This window comes from Moschus berezovskii, chromosome 13 (genome assembly GCF_049115385.1).
Source record: "Moschus berezovskii isolate FMDL1 chromosome 13, NW_MosBer_1.0, whole genome shotgun sequence".
Classification (NCBI taxonomy): Eukaryota; Metazoa; Chordata; class Mammalia; order Artiodactyla; family Moschidae; genus Moschus; species Moschus berezovskii.
Genome location: NC_142472.1, coordinates 147,899 through 167,289, shown reverse-complemented (window position 1 = coordinate 167,289; position 19,391 = coordinate 147,899). Strand labels below are relative to the sequence as shown.

Below are 19,391 nucleotides of genomic sequence, written 5' to 3'. Positions count from 1 at the left end.
GCTGAGCACGGGGGGCACAGTGCGGTACAGGGTTTCAGGCACTAGGGAGGTTGGCAAAAGCAGGAATCACCTGGGCTTTGGAACCAGAGGGTTCTTGCTGGGGGTGAGGCAATGAGAAGATCACCCATTTAAGGAAAATGTGACAAAAAGGTTTCTTTGTCACCATATAACTCTCCTACCACCAGAGAACCAAAAAAGCTGTGGATCAGAGTGAGGACTTAATCACAAAAGTCGCAGTGCTCCAGGGCCACCTGCAGGCCCAACCCAAGGAAGGTTGCTGTGACCCAGAGGTTTGATGCAGTGTCATCTGGATTAATGCACTCAGAACCTTGAATCCCAGCCTTCCTAAATCTTTTGTACTTGAAGAGGTGTGCCCCTTCCCCTGTCACAGGCAAATGCACCCTCTGTGCTTGTGGATGATTGTGGGAGGGTGCCTGTGCTCTGCATCCATCTCCAGTCCCCAGCACAGCAGCATCTCCCAGCTGGGAAAGTGCTGGATCTGCAAACATGGGAAACATGCTGGAGGGACCGGGGGAGCAAAATCAGTAGCAGAGCCAAAGAACGCTGGAACCAGGAGAGGACTGCCATCACAGGGGACCAGGTTAGAGTCCCCTGACACAGCGTCATTGAACCATGATACAGGATTCAGCACCCTGACCGGGACTCCAGACCCCTTGTAGGGCCTTTGGAAGCTTGTAAAAAGCAGCATCCCACATAAATTGAAGTGGAAATGCCCAATGGTTGTGGCAGACAGCTGAGGACAGCATCCCAGTGCTCAGAGATGTGGAACAGGAGAGGAAATAATCTCCAGGAGCCCAGGAAACCTAGTCAGTGCCTAGGAAAGCCCAGAAGACACTCCGTTTCCAAACGCGATAAGGGATGTGCTGGCCGTGCAGGCCTGGGTGGAGGTCGGAGACATCTTTACGGGGAGCACTGGGCTCCCTAATAGCAGTGAGCATGACGAGGCGGTGACATGATAGACGCCAGATGGTGACATTTAACTTCAGAAGTAACTGGGAGCAGTTACTGTGCAGCAAGACTGCAGTGGCAGCCCTGACGTGCTGAGCTGCAAAAGCCACAGTGATGGTCAGTCGAACACAGCATCAGGGGGAGTAGAGCCAGCAGGAGAATTACTCAGCTTTTGCAACCAAAGAAAGTTGAAGACAGGGCTCAGGGGCCCAAGAAAGTTGCTTCAGTAAAATGTCACAGCCCCTTACCCAGTTTCCAGGTGTGAGCCAGTTCTCATCCCAGTGACTGTCGACTGAAGGAGAGGAGTACATCCCCCAGGACCTCCCCCAGAGGGGTCTGTGGCTTACACTTGGAGAGGGAAACACCTGGACGTTTGAAGAACTGCTGAACTGGGTTCTGAGTTGAAGGATCGTCATGCCCCTGTTAGAGTGAAACCTGTGAGGTTCAGGAAAACATGGAGCTTGGGGCCAGGAGCAGCTGGCAGTGAGCTCCCAGGCGATCATTTCCCTGCACTACAGGTGAGGGACTGGTAGGGACATTTGTGACAGTTGTCAGAGCACCCACCTTGGTTCCTTGTTGTGTGGGTTAAGAGCCATCCCAGCAGGGAAGACCAAGACGGGAGATCAAAAATGATGACACACGCTGGAGGGAACATGGAGATCAAGACATGGAGAAAAGACCTGATGGATCGTTTAGTTCACAGTCCCATGTCTGAAGTCAGACAGGTTCCGGAGAATGCCACTGAACTACCGAAGTCTCTAGCACACGGTCACCCCACACGGTTGCAGCTGCTGGGCCAGAGGTGGCGCACAGCCAGACCTCTGAACTGTGGTGCGTGGCCACGGGGCTGGGGATGCCCTCTTCTGACCCCAAACAAGGGGGAGAATCAGAAGCAGGTTATATCATATCTCAGAGACTCTAGCACACCCCGGAATGTCTCTGTATCCTCAGGCTTTCCTGCTTTCTGTTGTAACACAGCCCAAAGAGATCTGGACAGGCTGCAGAGCATCAGTTTGGTTTGCCATATTGATGACATCACTTTAATCAGATCAGAGGAGCAAGAAGTTGGCAGTTCATCAGAGGGTCTGAGAAGATATGTGTGCTCTGAGACATATGTGCTCAGAGAATAAGAAATAAGTTTATGGAGACTCGGGGGTTCCCACATGAGTGGGGCCAGATGTTGTTGAGCACTTCACTATCCATCCAAGAAGCATGGAGATGCACAGCATCCTTTCTTGACTCCTTCTCTGAGAAGACTCACCCCCACAGACCATGCAAGTCCCAGGCCTCCTCAGGTCTGCTGAGGAGGGACTGCTCAAAGGGACTGATCCTTCTTTCCTAAACTAGAATCTGTTCCCTTATACCTGTGATTATAAGGGACAAGAAGACAAAGAGGGATTAAAGGGAAAAGCGATGACTCGCAGAAAGCACCTGTGCTCGCTTTTGTTTATAACTCACTGTTACCATGTTCCCTCTTCCACAGAATCCTCTATTGCACCCGACCAAAATATTTATTGAGAAGCACCAATCTATCAAGAAATGGATATTTGCGTATGACTAAAATAGCATTGTGGATCTTCCCTGTAGCTCAGACGGTGAAGAATCTGCCTGCCAGGCAGGAGACCTGGGTTCGATCCCTGGGTCAGGAAGATCTCTGGAGAAGGGAATGGCTACTCACTCTAGTTATCTTGCCTGGAGAATCCCATGGACAGAGGAGCCTGGCGGGCCACAGTTCATGGGGTCACAAAGAGTCAGACATGACTGAGTGACTAACACACAAACACACAATATAGCATAATTAATTTATGTTCATATCTGCTCAATCTACTTTCAAAGGATTTGAAGTGACATAAATGACCAGTATACAATGCATAATTAAAAGGGTATCAAAAATGTATTGAAGGAAGAAATTGTTGTTTCTAACTTGTGTAGTGAAAGCAGCTACTGCAATGAATGTAGAGCTCAGTTCTGAGTTTTCTGACAATCAAGGTGAAAAGGGAAAGATGGAACACATTATCTCATATATGTTTTGTTACCTAATGAAAGGAAGTGTGTTCATTTTTCAGAAAAGACAGTATTTTGGAGGAATTTTTAATATAATTTTTTTCCATAAGGGAGATTCAGTGAGTCAGGGAGTGACTTTCCATCTTTAACAAGGGGGTTTGCTGCTCTGCTCATAACAGTGTCTGGAACATGGTAAAAGCTCAACTGGTACTTGTTGAATGACCGTAATAGTTCCTTCCACTGTCACATGAAAAAAAAACTGGGAACATAATTTGTTGTTCAGTTGCTCAGTCATGTCCGACTCTTTGCAACCCCATGGACTGCAGCCTACCAAGTTTCTCTGTCCTTCACCATCTCCCGGAGCTTGCTGCAACTCTTGTCCATTAAGTTGGCGATGCCGTCCAACCATCTCATCCTCTGTCGTCCCCTTCTCCTCCCACCTTCAATCTCTCCCAGCATCAGGGTCTTTTCTAATGAGTCAGTTCTTCACATCAGGTGGCCAACATCTTGGAGCTTCAACTTCAGCATCAGTCTTCCAATGAATATTCAGGATTGATTTCCTTTAGGATTGCCTGGTTTGATCTCCTTACAGTCCAAGTGACTCTCAAGAGTCTTCTCCAACACCACAGTTCAAAAGCATCAGTTCTTTGGCACTCAGCCTTCTTTATGGTCCAACTCTCACATCCATACATGACTACTGGAAAAATCATAGCTTTGACTAGACGGACCTTTGTTGGTGAAGTAATGTCTCTGCTTTTTAATATGCTGTCTAGATTGGTCATAGTTTTTCTTCCAAGGAGCAGTTCAGTTCAGTTCAGTCACTCAGTCATGTCTGACTCTTTGCAATCCTATGCCCTGCAGCACGCCAGACTTCCCTGTCCTTCACCAGCTCCCAGAGCTTACTCTAACTCATGTCCATCAAGTTGGTGGTGCCATATAACCATCTCATCCTCTGTCGTCCCCTTCTCCTCCTGCCTTCAATCTTTCCCAGCATCAGGGTCTTATCCAATGAGTCAGTTCTTTGAATCAGGTGGCCAAAGTTTTGGATCTTCAGCTTCAGCATCAGTCCTTCCAGTGAATATTCAGGACTGATTTCCTTTAGGATGGACTGGTTTGACTTCCTTTCAGTTCAAGGGACTCTCAAGAGTCTTCCAACACCACAGTTCAAAAGCATCAATTCTTTGACACTCAGATTTCTTATAGTCCAGCTTGTAGTCTAACTCTCACATCCATACATGACTACTGGAAAAAAACAGAGCTTTGACTAGGTGGACCTTTGTTGGTAAAGTAATGTCTCTGCTTTTTAATATGCTGTCTAGGTTGGTCATAGCTTTTCTTCCAAGGAGCAAGTGTCTTTTAATTTTATGGCTGCAGTCACCATCTGCAGTGATTTTGGAGCCCCCCCAAATAAAGCCTGTCACTGTTTCCATTGTTTCCCCATCTATTTGCCATTAAGTGATGGGACCCGATGCCATGATCTTAGTTTTCTGAATGTTGAGATTTCAGCCAGCTTTTTCACTCTCCTCTTTCACTTTCATCAAGAGGCTCTTTAGTTCCTCTTTGCTTTCTGCCATAAGGGTGGTGTCGTCTGCATACCTGAGGTTATTGTTGCTTCTCCCAGAAATCTTGATTCCAGCTTGTGCTTCATCCAGCCCAGCACTTCGCATGATGTACTCTGCATAAGTTAAATAAGCAGGGTGACCATATACAGCCGTAATGTACTCCTTTCCCAATCTGGAACCAGTTCATTGTTCCATGTCCAGTTCTGTTGCTTCTTGACCTGCATACAGATTTCTCAGGAGGCAGGTCAGGTGATCTGGTATTCCCATCTCTTGAAGAATTTTCCACAGTTTGGTGTGATCCACACAGTTGAAGGCTTTAGTGTAATCAAAAAAGCAGAAGTAGATGTTTTCCTGGGATTCTCTTGCTTTTTTGATGATCCATCAGATATTGCTGCCTTTTCTAAATCCAGCTTGAGCATCTGGAAGGTCTCAGTTCACGCCCTGTTGAAGCCTGGCTTGGAGAATTTTGAGCATTACTTTGCTAGTGTGTGAGATGAGTGCAACTGTGCAGTAGTCTGAACATTTTTGGCATTGCCTGTCTTTGGGATTGGAATGAAAACTGGACCTTTTCCAGTCCTGTGACCACTGCTGAGCTTTCTAAATTTCATAATGCTCAGCCTAGTTCTCTGGTAGTTTACTCAGGCTCTTAGGAGTCAAGGGAGGTGTCTCTGGTGGCCTGGTAAGTACAAGAGAAAGCATTCAGAGAATCCAGAGAAAAAAGGAATAACACCCTTGAATAATCTTCCTCCAGTATTCGTTGTTTGCCCCACACCGAGGAGAACAGCCTCAAGCAAAGGTGTCTGTACTGAGCTTCCTGCTAGATGCTCGAAGCCCAGGTGTTCTGAGCTGCTGGTGGAGGGGAGGCCCGGCTCGGCGGCCTGTGAGGAGACCAGGGCTGGGCCACTGCTGGCCCAGGAGCTGCTCCTGGGAAGGGGGTCCATGCTGCCTCTCCTCCTGGCAGCTGTCGCAGGGTCCAGTGCCCAGTAAGCCACAGCACCTCTGGTTGGAATCTGGGAAAGCAACCGATCAGCTCCGTCCCTCTCTTCTCCATCCTCAGTGAACGGAAGGCCTCGCTTTGAGACTCAGACATAAGATGGAGGCACCCGCGGCTGCTGATCCCTGTGGGGAGACAGCTGCCCTGGAGCTGCCTTGGTGAGCAGCTATGGGAAACATCGCCTGCTGTGTAAAGCCAGCGAGATTTAGGGATCACCAGGGCAGCCCAGGCCTGGCCCAGCCTCACGAGCAGAAACCCTAACAGTTTACGTGGGATGCCATTGATCAATATCAATGCACCTGTCAATTTGAGTAACAGCAAAGTGTAATTGCAGGCATCTAATAAATTTACCTGTTATGTAGAGTTAGGTAATGCTATGATTGCTTATGATGAAGAATATTTGCTCAAAATATCTATGTTTTTATCATAAAAAGTTTAACTTGCTATTTTTTTACCTAATTTGCCAACTATCAAGAGATTCTTTGAGGATACCCCTGAAATCAGCAGCTAACCAGGCCCCAAGACTTGCCTTCTTAGCTATGGCAGGAGGGTATGCATTTTTTTCTTCTAAAGTCTTCATCAAAGAATCCCAGAAGAAGCTAAAAGGAGAGGTGTGGGTACCTGGCACAGACCACTTGGGGTAGAGACTTGCCGTCGAAGTTTTCTCACAATAGAATCACAACACAGGCTGCAAAGGAGAAATCCCAGGAGCTCTGGAAACCCCTGCCTCTGACCACAGACTCTTCCTGTGTAGAGAGCTGGATTGCAGAGATCCAGTGATAAAGCTGCCTTGGCCCAAACTGCTCTGTAGGTTGTTAACAATTGAGCAAAACAGACTTTATCTATGGTCAGAAGGAGCTTTTGTGAAACACTGAATTGGAAGACGCAACATCGTAGTAAAGAAACTTGAAAGGAGCAAAATGGGCACCTGCGTGCCCGTTACATTTCCTTCAAGGTTTTATCATTGTTTATAGGCAGTCTTGCACAGAGTATTCACTGTTTAGAGACTCCTTTACTGGGCACAGGGCACGTGTCCGGAGGCTGCGGATCCCGCGGGAGTCACGGTACACCAGTCACCTCGCAGGTGGCTGCCTGCTGCCTGGGGCACCCCTCGGGCAGGCTCAGCCTGGAGAGGTGGGGGAAGCAAGCAGAGGAGATGACCCCGGAGGTGGACATGGCCTCGAAACTGTGAACACAGGGGCGGCAGTTGGTGAAGACCGGAAGCCCTTTTCCGAGGTCTCTCTGGCTCGGTGGCCGGCCCAGCCAGGACTGTCTCACCCCTCACAGAGGCCATTGCTCCCAGCTTCAGGGCCATAGGCGGCACACAAGGGAGCAGACGGGGGCCACTGGCCGGACCATGCTTCCCACGGAGGCAGGGAGACCAGGCAGTCAGGAGCAAGCATGGCATCTGGAAGCATGAATGAAAGTCTGTCAACTTTGTCTGTGACCATGAGGGGCGGACGCTGCTTTTATTAACATGGGGCCCTGACACCCACTTCAGTTACCTTCTATCCCTTCCAAATGGTTTGATGTGAACAGATCTCTTCTCCCCTCATTATCTCTAAGTTTCTTGGTCTCTGAGGACCACGAGGTGTTTTGCTGGTGTTCAGTGCTCAGGACAATTCAGTGGTTTCAGGGTGAGGGTGAGGCGCTTTCCTCTCACCCCGGCCCCGCCCCCCAGCACCTGGGAGACACCTGCTGTCCCACAGCTGCTGCACCAGACCTGGGAGACCTGGGGGAGGTGGCCAGCCACTCCGCCCTGGGACCTGGGGTCGCAGCTGCTGCAGGCACCCACCCCCTAGGAGTCAGTTCTCCCAGCCTCTGCCTCCCAGAATGAGCTTGCATCCAGTGCAGAGGAAGGCCTCGCACTCACCCTAGACCCTCCCCTGGAGGAAGAAATCTTCAGAAGACAGGACGCTCACAAAACCACACTGTTCCCTGACACCCAAACCAGAGACAACCTCCACCCATCCTTCCGTGGGTGGGTCTTAAACCGACACAGTTCAGCAGCAAACAGAAGTGGATGGCTGACCTGGTGCCAGAACCAGGAGACCTTGAGGAGGAGAGCCTGCCACGCTCCCCTCACGAGGCCACTCACACGACTTAAAAACAAGAAAATGTAGAGACAGAGAACCGATTGTGGTCGTCAGGGGCCAGGGAAGGGGGCGGCGGGGCTGTGCTTGTGACAAGGCAGCAGGAGGGACCCGCACGGCCCTGGGCCTGATCGCCAGCAGGCCCCCAACCACCCAGAGGCCCCGAAGTCCCCGTTTTCACTGTCCGTCCCCCCTGCCCCCCGCCTCGCCATAGAGCAGAGAGTTTCCCAAGGCAGAAGGAGGGAGAGGCTGCAGGAGAACCCGGGGACTGGCAGGGCCTTTGGGCTGGAGCTCCAGGTTTGGGGCTAGGGAGGCAGGGAGCCACACGGCTCCCAGTTGGTCTGGTCTCATAATTCCAGCTCACTTGGTGGAAAGGACTCAGAACACAATGTATGTGGCTGCTGGATGGAAGAGCTAGGAGACCAGAGGCCAGCGCAGCGGGAACAGCACCTGACCACACCGGGCCTGAGATGTCGGGGTCCCCGGCCCAGGGTCTGCACAGAGAAGCGGTGACGAGCCAGCTTCCAGCGGGTTGCGCTCGCGGCCAAGTGAGGAATAGGTGTTTATTCAGGGGGATCTCAGCGACCGTGCTCTACCTCACCCCCAATTCCTAACAGGTAAAATAGAAATTTATCTTTTAAAAGTGCCTCTCCTAAGACTCACGCGTTCATTTCACAGCTAATGTCCCCGTGGAAGCAGGCCAGGCAGCACCCCAGGAGTCGGCTAACCCTGCATCGTGTGTGTCTGTCGGGCAGCCCGAACCCCATCCACTGCTGCGTCTAAACCGTGTCCGTTACATCTGATGATGGCTGAGGGGTGGGTGCTGAGACCTAGGGGCAGTCGAATCTGTCCAGCCTCCAGAGCTAATCCATGCTCCTGCCGGAGGATTCTCAGCCTGGGTCGGCGACTCACCCCGCACCAGTCACTTCCTTCCTGCTCCTGGAGGAGGCCTTCCTAAAAGAAGGCGAGAATCATTGCCGCCAGCTCCCCACAGCCCGCACAGCCCATGACCAGGTCTCCTGCTGGACATGTGGCCTGTGCCCTGGTCCGATCTCCCCTCCCACACACGTTACTCAGCCCAGAGGGAATTTAAAAGGTGGATTAGCAAGAAAAATAAGCTCTGTGGCATCATCATCTCTGTTGTTGTAACTGAAGATGTTTCTGATGTGGTCGCTGTTCTGATTCTGGAGGACCCAGGAGTTGAGGTTTGCTGAGCCCCGTCAGGTGTCCAGATGGGAAATGGCCAGCAGGACTTCTGGACCGTCAAGCAAGCCAGCGCGCCTTGTCGGCAGTTTCCCCAAATTCCTTTCTAGCTCTCAATGCTGAGTTTACAAAGGCTGAGAAGTCCCAGGGCCAGAAGCACACACAGATCTAATTTCTTTAACTCTCAAGTGGGGTTAAGGCAAAGAGTTGAGAAAAGGAGGCAGACACAACTGCTCCAGCTCACGATAAGAATCTAGCTTTGGCCGCTGTTTCTTGGCTTTAACCTCAGCTGCTAGGTGTGTGCTAACTTCACGTGTGTATCGGTCTCCCCATAAAATAATCAGAAATACAAAAACAAACAAACAAAAAGATGGCCACATGGTGTTTCGAAATTCTTGCTTGAAAGGCTGTGTTTTGTTCTTCTTTTTGGAAGGGATCGTGTACTTTTGTTTCATCTTTGTTTTCACAGTTTTTTGTTCTCTAAACTGAATGCCAGCATCTGCTCTATATATAGAAAGACATCATTGTGTAATCACCAGCACGAGGCTCTCTCAAGACGGACTCAGATATTCAGAGTCTTTTGACTAACAAGTTTTTACAAACTCCCGGTTTGTGCATGAGGCCCTTGACGGCCTGATTTCTCTCTGAGCCTTTCAGAACCAGTTAGCAGAGCCCAGCTCAGCCCAGAACGTCAAGCATCACCAGCCACATCTGCTTCCTCAGCACCATGCTGAAATGCCCGATCCCTGGTTAGGTCACCACACTGTCTATTCAAAACTCAGAAGGCTGATGTCACTGCTGATGCCAAAGCTAACTTTTCTCCCAGAATCTTCTGTGCACACCCGTCACGGAATTTCTCAGCCATGTCCCTACTGTGGCCCCAGTGGGCTGCTGGGGCCCACCAAGTTTCCTCTGCCGGCCGTGGCGGGGCCACAGGTTCAGGGCTCAGGTCCTGCTCAGAGTACCCCACAGTCGTGTCCTCTGCGGCCATGGCAGGGGGTGCCACACTAAGACGGCAGACAACCACATGCAGATATCAGTCACCAGAATCACTGTGACATGGGACAATTTCTCCGGTAACAGAAATAACCTGCACGAGATGACGTTTATTTAAGCCAACTATGAAGCAATGGGAGTAGTACAAACATTTATAGAGCTGTTGTCTTTCTCTAACTTCCTCCTTAGGGAATAAAAAGCGACTGCATCTCTGGTCCCACACATTGCTAAACCATCTTACTTTCTTCTCTCTCGTAGATTTTTACCGGAACTGGGCAACATCACCACGTCACCTACAAAGCACAGTAAAAGCTAAGATGTGTTCAAGGGAACAGGGGCTAAAGTTCAGAACATCATCCTTTATTCTTTCCCTTAGAAGTCTGTACATACCACCCTTAGCGTGACTAGAGCTGAAAGTGTTCTGTTTTATCGCACACGACGATGCTGAAGAGCTTAATAATGCCAATTAACGTTTCTCTTTACCACTGCTGATGGCGTGATTGACCGCTCGTGTGTTGCGAGTGGAGACGCCTGACTCAGCAGCTAAGTTAACTGCTGGGTTTACTCAGATTTCTGACGGGGTGATTAGCATGTGCCACCTGCTGGAAACATCGACAATGTCCCCAAGCGGCAAGGACTCCTGGAACATGGCCTGGAGCCATCAGGCAAACCCAGGAGCCTGAGTCTCAGCACTTGTGGGGCTGAGGGTCGGTGATCAGACCACAGGTCCTCCAGATCTTCCCCAGCCCCTGGGATCCTGAGGTTCCTCTGTTAAACAAGCCTCTCTGGGCCCCCACCAGACGAACCTGGGCCTCAGCCCCTCCCAGAGCCAGTTCATACGATCAGCATGACCTGAGGGGCCCGTTAAAAGCAGCTGCTGGACCCATCCTGAAGTTCTGACTCAGCAGGTCCAAGGCAGGCCCAGAATTGGCCTTTCCTCTGATCCTGAAGGATGCTGCACTGTTGTTTCTGGAAGAGAGTGACCAGCAGCCCCAGTCTGGCCTAGACAAAGGGGGTTCTTAGGACATGGGACTTCATTGAGACTGGCGTGTCCAGGGAAGCCTGTCATGGCCCTCTGCGACCCCGAGCAAACCCCCAGCGGCGGAGCTCGGTCACTAGCATGTGGTGTGTTCCTGGAGGGCGTCCTCCTGAGGTATAAATGCACCAGCAAGATCACGGAACAAGCCTCAACACCTAATCTGGATTTGTTTACAAGACGTTTTCTGTTATAAAGGCAAACTTTGAAAGAAGTAACCACTCAAATAGGGGGAAAAAGCTTTCAGCGATTGTGCATCTAAACTAAAGATGAATTTTATATACTTCACCTCTTTAGGTCTCAGCTTTGCACTTTATCAAGTGTTATGTTCTTTTCTAATATCCGTGCATAGGTTCATTTCCACATCTTCATTTTATGCATTAAGCAGCTTTAGCTACATCTACTAACATTTTCACAAAATCTCTCTGTCGGTCATATAGCAACCATCAAACAAACACCTTGTGGCTTAAAGTGGCAGCACTCTCTAGTTCTTGGGTTGGTGGGCAGTTCTCCCGGGGCGGGACTGGTGGTCTAGGGTGGCCTCGTTTGCAGTGCAGGGGTGGCCACATTTCCCCACATTCGATCAGTCGTTCTCACGGCAGCAAACCAGCCTCGTTAACTCAGCACCAAGGGGTTTCCCATAGCATGCACAGCAACCTCCATGACCTGTGCACGTTTCAAGCCCCTGCTTGTATCCCAGTGGTCAAACCAATTTACATGGCCAAGACTAGAAGCAGTGTGGAAACGGACCTTTGACCCTTTGTCTCAGGCAGACAAAGGATTGTGGATTATTCGCCACAATCTCTGTTTCTCTTAACAAAAACTTCATTTCTGAATTGTCTTTCAAAGCAACTTGTGAGAAAGGAAAAGACCAGAACACTAACTGGCAGGGCGCTAACCAGCAGAGTGCTAACCGGCAGAGTGCTAACCAGCAGAACGTTAACTCACAGAGCGCTAACCAGCAGACCACTAACCAGCAGACCACTAACTCACAGAGCGCTAACCAGCATGCCACTAAGCAGCAGAGCGCTAACCAGCAGAGTGCTAACCGGCAGAGCGCTAACCAGCAAACCACTAACCAGCAGAACGCTAACTCACAGAGCGCTAACCAGCAGAGTGCTAACCAGCATGCTACTAACTAGCAGAGTGCTAACCAGCAGACCACTAACCAGCAGAGTGCTAACCAGCAGACCACTAACCAGCAGAACGCTAACTCACAGAGCGCTACCTAGCAGAGCACTCCCCCAAGTCCGTGGTGACAGGCAGGCCCTGTTCCAGGTCCTCAGGCCGATTAGCCAGGCCCCCAGCACAACTCCAACTCTAGGGTCCAAGGTCATCCTCAGCCTGGGCAAACAGAGATAGCGGTCGCCTGTAATCACCCTGTGAGCTGGAACCCCTGTCCCCCCATCGGCAGGGGGACATCGGAGCTGTCCAGCGCTTTGATGGGGAAGGTTCAGGCTGAGGCTGGACCGGCCCATACACGTGGCAGGGCTGTAGCTGCCACAGCAGCTCCTATGATGACTGAAGGCACCATCCCCTCTGGGCAGGGCTGCTGCCCGGTCATCACTTGCTTCGTTTAAGATCATGACTCCTGACTCCTGTGGTCTGCATTAAAACTGTTTAAGGATGCGCCATAAGAGGGAGGTGGTGTGGCTGGCTCTGAAGAAGCGTGAAAACCCGTGAGGATGGGGGCCTCCACAGCACCCCCCACAGCTCCTGGCAACGCTTGCTTGTGCTTCTCGGGGTCGTGAATCTTTTCACTGTTTTAAGGCCAGGCATTTCTTTTGCTGTGAAATGTCTGTTCATTATTATTGCTTACTTTTCTGTTGTGTCTGTGGTCTTTTGTATTGACTTGTTGGTATCTTCATTTATTAAAGAAATTACTCTCTTGCTTAGATTATAGTATGCAAATACCTCTGGGTTTGGTTATTTTGTCTTTGGCTTGTGTTTTGTTAAAGATATAGTTTATTTTTTTGTAATAAAATTTATTGATAGATTTATTTTTAATATAGTTTTTAATCAGCTAACCCAAAGACCTTTATTTGATTTTTGAACATTTTAATTTTAAAATTGTTTTATTAGGGCTCAGACCCCATATCTTATTGGGAGATTCTTCCAGTGATGTGATGCTATGCTGTGCTCTTTTCAAAACTGTTCTTACTAACTTGTATCTTCTGGAGTTTATACTGCAGAAAGGGCTTTCCCTCTCACGTTACTTTTAAATTACTCTTATTTTCGTTTACTACTCTCATGCTTTCTTTGTCTCCAGTTAAATTTTGACTTGTTTTGAATTTACTTTGATTAAGATATAAGACGTGGACTGAAGATAATTTTCAGATGGCTCTTTAGTTCTCTCAGCCCACACTTGGCTAATCCTTTCCCTGACTATCCGAAACGGTGTTTTATCAGTAGATTCCTGTGCACACTTGTATTTCTGGGTTTTCTGATCTCTTCGTTGATCTGTTTGTGGACCAGCGCTGTGCCACCACGGTGAGTCTTCTTCCTCAGATGTTTTTTGTGGCTATCTTTGCTTCTTTACCTTCTCTAGTTGAAAAGGACATGCAGCCCCGTGTCCGTGTTCTCTTCGGGATCGTCTGTCTGGTGTGGCTCTGCCAGCTCTCCCACCGCACACCCTCTGACTCCCTCTGCTGTAGGCCGGTTCCAGCTTTGTGATCCAACCCAACAGTCTTTCTTTTAGAAAGTGAGTTGAACTTATTTGAGGACAGTGGGTTGCTGTGTCCTCAGCTTCGTGGGGTCAGTCCCTGAGCCGCTCAGGAAGTTTTCCTGCTATGCGCTCGTGGTTGCTCGTCCTTCTGTCTCTCTGAAACCCTAGTATTCAGACACTTCACTCCCGAGCTGGCCACAGACCACCTCCAGCTCTTCTTGGGGGTCTCCCCTTCTCTATGTTTGAGCTCTGTCCTGGCCTACAGCTCTTCGTGGGATTTAAGTTCAGTAAGCCCATATGTTAATTTCTTTCCTGATCTCTGCCCGTTAGAAGACAGCATCCTGTTCTTACATGATGGATATTCACCATTTTCTGAAATGTTTCTGAGGACAGTAATTCGACCTTTAATTTTCTATTTTTTTATGTAGCTGTCTGCTCCGAGGTCATGTCAGCTCATCTCTGTGAGGATGCTTTGCAGTGTGAGTGACAATTCTCTGGGTTCACTAATAGGACGGATCCCTAAACTCAAGCGTATAGAGAAGAAACAGTATCTACCGGCCATGTTCTTTACGTGCCTGCGTGTTTCACCTCGGCGTTGCTCCACTGAATTGGTAAGAATTGTGCTGACTCATTGCCCAACTCACTGACATCTTTTAAAATTAGGCTTCACAGCAAATTGCTATTCCATGCTCAAGAGCAAAGTATCACATCCTGTGTGTTAGTTATTAGCTTTAACATTTAGGATTCCAGCCATGGATTACTTTGCTTTTCATAGTTTCTCTGAGTTCCAGGAAGTTTTCTTCACACAAAAACGCAAAATCAAATATTAAATGTGTCCAGGTAGAGTCGATCTGGTTGAGTGTGGAAGGCTCTTGGGGTCCTGCCGTCTCAGCCGCACACCCTCTGGTGACCCAGCGACCACCTCCTGGAGACGTCCATCCAGCAGGGAACGCAGGAGCAGGGAGGGGTTGCAGAGAAGGAAGAGCAGTCCTCAAGGAGGTATGACCGGACACTGGGGGAGGGGGCCGTTCATTGAAAAGAGAAAGGGTTAAAGTTATGAAGACAAGACCACTCGTGTCTTCCCAAGGCCTTGGGTGCAGTGGAGGCTCTGGACTTGCTTTTTGGCTTCAGGGCAAATCTGTGTTTCTCCTGCAGAGTGGCCAGTGGGAGAGAGGCTGGCGGGGCAGAAGTGAGATGAGGTCAGGGTGGGACGGAATCTTCGGGTTTGGCAACGAGCAAGTAAGATGTCAGAAATTTTAATCGGTGAGGTGTCCTTGAAGACTCGAGGTCAGAAACCTGACTGAAAGGGTCCCAGAAGCTCACACAGCAAAGGACACTTTGGTGGGAGCCAGTGAACCGGTGAAGTATGTAGGGCCCCGTGGCTCCCCCCGCCTGGCCCTGCCCTCCCATCCCCGGTCAGTGACGCCGCAGAGGGAAACCGCTTCGCCTGCACCCCACGACCTCAAGGCAAGCAGCAGCTCATCTTCAGCTGAAGACCTGGTCTTGACACCAAGATACCTACTGTGACGTCTGCAGAAGGTAGGCTATTTCACCAAGGCACGGCAGACACTGAGGCCTAGGCAGAGGGAAACATCCCTGACCCAGGGTCAGAGCCCCCGGACCCAGCTTTGTCTCCACTCCAGCCAGGCCTGCCCTGTGAGGTTGAAACACGTGTTATTGCTACCCACTGGGTCTGGGGCCGTTTTCACAGCATTGCTTCCATTTTTAAAAGTTAAGTAGCTCAAGAGTGCCTCTGGACCCAGGACAAGGTAACTCTAAGACACTTTCTGACATTTATGTTCAATTTTGTCCTGGAAGAAACAAGCTTCAAGAACTCATCCGCTTGTTTTAGTTAAGTGAGGACGGTAGGGCAGAGTCTAAAAGCAGAGAGACCACACACGTAACTACTTATGCTAACTTTGCCAGCGAGAAGGCCCCACCTCCCTGCCACCCCCGCACACAGGACCAAGACACGACCTCTGCCTGGTCACCCAACAACATGCAAGGCCAGCCGCCTCCACAGTGAGGGTCACACAGGCACATGGACAGGGAAGGGTGTGCCCCCCAGACCGCCTTCCCACACAGAGGCCAGGACCCTTCATTATAGCGCATTTCCAGTCTCTGCACCCCATGTGAATTCGGCAGGTGATCTGCCCCTAGAGGACACTGCAGGCGCATCGCCCCACTGGCAGTAAAACTAGAAACATGGAAATTCATCATTTGTGTTCAAAACTTTTCTCTTTTTCTGGATTAAGTCCCTAAGAATATCTCCAGAGCAGGATTAAGAGACATAAGTGAACCTTCTCAGGACTAACATCCCTGAAAAGTGATTGCATAAGTGAGGCTACAGATAACCCCACCGTCACTAATTAGTGGCAACTAAAACCCTTGTTTTCAAAACACCAACAAATATATCAGATGTACCCTAAAAGCACACTCACCAGTGGCAGGAACACCCTGTCTTGCTCTTGACCTTGGAGCTCATCCAGACACAGGCGATTCCCAGTTGTCCCTCTGCTTAATCCTCAGCTCAGTCCCCACACTGCCTCATTATCTGTATGACCGTGGTTCTTTGAAACTTGTGGAGACTTTTTTCGGCTCAGCATATGGTCAAATTTTGCCAGTTTGGTAAATGTTCCTCATGTGATGAAAATTTCGTGGTTTCCTGTTCCCTGAAGATATTTCCAGTTCCGTCTTTTTTCCCATTTAAAACACGGGGGCACCGCTGTCCTTTAGTTGTCTCGCGATTTCAGTAGCTGCTGTCTCTGGGAGTCAGTTCTGAGGTTTCTGCTGGCTCTACTCATGTCCACTCACTTTGCAAGACGCTCATGCCCTGGAGACACTGAGCAGGCTTGGGGCCTTTGACGGAGACCGTCGTTTTTTCTTGGTGTCTTGGGATGTCTCCAGCCACGGCTGCTTCAGCCGGTCCCGCGGAGTCAGAGCGTTTGGCTGCCCAGGCACAGGGGCTGGGGGCAGGGACTCCCCACTCTGTCCCTGCCCTGCAGGAGCCAGGAAACTGCTTTGAGACATTGTTTCTGGTTCGCCTTCCCCCCCACCCCGCGCTTTCCTGTGGGGCCCTCATGTGTCTCTCACAGAGACCTCGATTTTCGGTACCTGGAGCCCAGGAAGAGCCCCCTCTGTGCTGGCTCAGGACTCTGGCTGCTTTGACTGCAGCTTCGCAGCTTTGAAACTCCTGAGCCTGAGTCAGCCCCTCGGCGCATTTACGATGCTGTCTGTGCTTTCAGCTGTCTCAGGCCGGAGGAGCAGCAGCCCTGACTGGACAGAGGTGCTGTGTGCCCATCAAGGCCCCCAGTGACCCTAACCACCAGAGGCCACCAGGGGCACCTCCGTATTTCTCAGAACAAACACCTGTGGGCCAATTTCCCTCCAAAAGGGAGTGACTTTGGGGCAATTTGAGATTCCTGCAAAATAAGGATGGAGCCTGTTGCTCACACTGCCCTTGTGGAAGGGCAGAGGGACAGAAAAGTCCACTGTGCTCACCGAGCACAAGAAAAGGTTTACAAATATTGAGGATTCAATTAAAACAGAAACGCTCGATCCTGTGTGCACATCGCAATCAACCATGAGCAAGGGCTCCGTGTAGTTGTGGTATCATTGGTAACATCTCAAGGCCTTACTAATAAACTCAATCTTCACGTCAATATTGGACCAAAACACTAATTAAGGCTGAGCCAAACACAGTTATCATGTGAATGAGCAAATAAAAAAAGGCTCTGGTGTTTACTTTCTTCAGAACATAGGTAGAAACTTTCAATATTAAACGTTCAAATCTAGAACCGTGTGAAGATTCACTATTTAAAAGGCTCTGGTGTTTATTTTCTTCAGAACATAGGTAGAAACTTTCAATATTAAACGTTCAAATCTAGAACCGTGTGAAGATTCACTATTTAAAAGGCTCTGGTATTTACTTTCTTCAGAACATAGGTAGAGACTTGCAATATTAAACGTTCAAATCTAGAACCGTGTGAAGATTCACTATTTAAAAGGCTCTGGTGTTTACTTTCTTCAGAACATAGGTAGAGACTTGCAATATTAAACGTTCAAATCTAGAACCGTGTGAAGATTCACTATTTAAAAGGCTCTGGTGTTTACTTTCTTCAGAACATAGGTAGAAACTTGCAATATTAAACGTTCAAATCTAGAACCGTGTGAAGACTCACTATTTAAAAGGCTCTGGTGTTTACTTTCTTCAGAACATAGGTAGAGACTTGCAATATTAAACGTTCAAATCTAGAACCGTGTGAAGACTCACTATTTAAAAGGCTCTGGTATTTACTTTCTTCAGAACATAGGTAGAGACTTGCAATATTAAACGTTCAAATCTAGAACCGTGTGAAGATTCACTATTTAAAAGGCTCTGGTATTTACTTTCTTCAGAACATAGGTAGAGACTTGCAATATTAAACGTTCAAATCTAGAACCGTGTGAAGATTCACTATTTAAAAGGCTCTGGTGTTTACTTTCTTCAGAACATAGGTAGAGACTTGCAATATTAAACGTTCAAATCTAGAACCGTGTGAAGACTCACTATTTAAAAGGCTCTGGTGTTTACTTTCTTCAGAACATAGGTAGAGACTTGCAATATTAAACGTTCAAATCTAGAACCGTGTGAAGACTCACTATTTAAAAGGCTCTGGTATTTACTTTCTTCAGAACATAGGTAGAGACTTGCAATATTAAACGTTCAAATCTAGAACCGTGTGAAGACTCACTATTTAAAAGGCTCTGGTATTTACTTTCTTCAGAACATAGGTAGAGACTTGCAATATTAAACGTTCAAATCTAGAACCGTGTGAAGATTCACTATTTAAAAGGCTCTGGTATTTACTTTCTTCAGAACATAGGTAGAAACTTGCAATATTAAACGTTCAAATCTAGAACCGTGTGAAGACTCACTATTTAAAAGGCTCTGGTGTTTACTTTCTTCAGAACATAGGTAGAAACTTGCAATATTAAACGTTCAAATCTAGAACCGTGTGAAGATTCACTATTTAAAAGGCTCTGGTGTTTACTTTCTTCAGAACATAGGTAGAAACTTGCAATATTAAACGTTCAAATCTAGAACCGTGTGAAGACTCACTATTTAAAAGGCTCTGGTATTTACTTTCTTCAGAACATAGGTAGAAACTTGCAATATTAAACGTTCAAATCTAGAACCGTGTGAAGACTCACTATTTAAAAGTCCACAGAGTGCAAGATGGTGTCATGGATCGGGTCTTGGACAGAAAAGAACATCAGTAGAAGCCAGCACTGTCTCTTGCTACAAACTGAACTCCCGGCCTTCCAAGCTCTCACTTCTGTGAGTAATCCCTCAATGTGTGTGAATCCTTGTCAGTGTTTCAGATTCTTCCCTCGGGACAAGCCCTGAGGCGCTCCGGACTAGCAGACTTTTCTACTCCAATCTTGTTGAGAACACACTAGCAACTAAAACAGCTCCAGCCGGGGTGGACGGGCGAGTGGGAGCCAGACCAGGCTGCTGATGGTGACCTTTCTGTTCCTGGGGGCAGGTCCAGTTTCTCCAGGTTCTCTGCCCTGGGCCCCACCATCAAGTCAGTCAAATAGCAAACGTCAATCGAGTGGTCAGGGGAGAGCAAGCCCAGGTGGGCAGTCAGCACGCAGCTGGAAGGGCGAGGGCAGCAAAGCCACACATTCGAAAGCCCTCGAGCATCCTGTGACTTGTCCAGCTTCTGCTCTGCCCTCCGTGCCCAGGCTGTCCACACAGTGTGAACAAACTGGACAGAGCGGCTTCTGCCCCAGGCACCTGGCGAGATGCTGAGGTTATCAAAAATCTCTCAGCCTGTGTGGCCAGCGGGCTTCAGGAAAAGAAAGACGAGAGTCATGTAGACCC

At 48.9% G+C, this 19,391-nt stretch overlaps 1 protein-coding gene across 1 annotated transcript in view; it reads right to left on the bottom strand.

The window, feature by feature from the left end:
- The window catches only part of RASA3 (RAS p21 protein activator 3), a 107,016-nt gene extending 90,813 nt beyond the window's left edge, over positions 1-16,203 (bottom strand). Inside the window, exon 1 of the mRNA XM_055426760.2 lies at positions 15,964-16,203. The gene's annotated coding sequence lies outside the window, so the exon portion shown is untranslated. The remainder of the gene's footprint in view (positions 1-15,963) is intronic.
- Between the last annotated feature and the right edge of the window lie 3,188 nt (positions 16,204-19,391).